This window comes from Alligator sinensis, unplaced genomic scaffold (assembly GCF_000455745.1).
Source record: "Alligator sinensis unplaced genomic scaffold, ASM45574v1 scaffold237_1, whole genome shotgun sequence".
Classification (NCBI taxonomy): Eukaryota; Metazoa; Chordata; order Crocodylia; family Alligatoridae; genus Alligator; species Alligator sinensis.
In genome coordinates, this window is record NW_005841849.1 from 611,392 (window position 1) to 612,925 (window position 1,534).

Genomic DNA, 1,534 nt, shown 5'->3' on the forward strand with positions numbered 1-1,534 from the left:
GGCTAAGAGGCTGCTGTCCAGAGACCTCCTGCTGTGGTGTAAGTGGCACCTAGAAACATCAGGGAAGTAGGAGGGAAAGGGGTGGGAGGGCTGAAGCAGGTGCCTGGTGGGAGGAGCAGCAAGCTGAGTGAAATTCCAGAGAGGTGTAACACGCCCTGTGTTTCCCTGCCAAATAGTTGAAAGAGTGCCAGGTGATTTTGAAATACCCATTGTTTGGGTGGTTCACTCACAATCTGGTAAAGCAGCCAGGGACTCATCCACCCTGGTGAGGCTGAGACATAGCTCAAAGCTGCCCCCACCCAGCAAACCCAAAAATATTGGGCTAGATTGTCATCCAACATCTCAACCAATATTGCTCCATTAACTTCAATGGAAGGACAATGATTTATACCACCTGGATTTGGGCCCAGTGATGTCAGTGGAGATTTACCAATTTACATCTGGTGGTGATCTGGCTCACTGTCCACTGCACTTGATCTTTATCAATACCTTGTTGATATAGCTTTAATTTGTCACAGGCAGAGTAATATTTGAGCAGGTAGTGATGGATTTCCCCATAACCCTACTGTATCCATTTGTCAAAGCAGAGGTGGCAAGAGGAATAAGGAATAGCAATGGCTATTCAGGATGTGTTTCTCTTTCCAGTTGACTAAGGGGCCTTAAGGTCCTTTTCCCCTAGTGCCTCTCTGATCACTTTGTCTCTGTGTCTGGTACATTTCCACACATGAAGGGTGGAACTTATTTCCTAGGCAGAAATAAATCAAGTCCCAGGTTAAGGCAGCCTGGGGCCCACATACAAGTCAGGGGAGCCCCTGTCCTAATCCCACAGGAGAGAGCTGCTCTCCCTGAGGTGGTGGTCAGCCTCAGCTCAGAGATGAAGATGGCAGGTCACCTGCCCACTGGGGAGCTCTTCTCTCAGCTTGTGTGTAATTCTCACTTGGCTGGAAGCACAGCTGTTTTGTAGTGAATGCTAAAACTGTGATCTAGTAATAGGTTTCCAGGAACCGGGGTCCTAAGCAGTGCCTAGTACTTGATCCAGCCCCCAGGGCCTATAGGTCTCAGGTGTTAGGGATTTGGAAGATGTGCCATCTCCATCATGGGCCTCCAGACCCCTGCCTCCTGCAAGCCTAGCTACACTTTACTCTGTGGATTTGGCATGCTTCTCTCTTCTCCTGCTACAAACTGTGTGGCAAGAGGCATGATACGGCCTATTGGCTTTATATGCCCTGCTCCTCAACATTGCTGGCTTTCTCTTTTGTCTGGTGGTCTTCATTTGCAAATCAAACAGATGAGGGAAAGTTCATCTGAGCTCCCTGTCCAGGTGAGGACTGCACCAGGCCTCAAGTGCAAGTCCTGAGCCTAATGCAGTGTGCAGTGAAATCAGTACAAAGAATCCCGTATTTTAGAGTAAGCACAGGATCCATCCAGCCTCAAGGAATACCTGCTCCCTCTCGGCTAGGACCAAGGCCCTCTGGCCTGTTCTTTTTGATCTCTCTGTGGATGAAGCTAGAATAGTCAGAACTTTAGCAGGAAT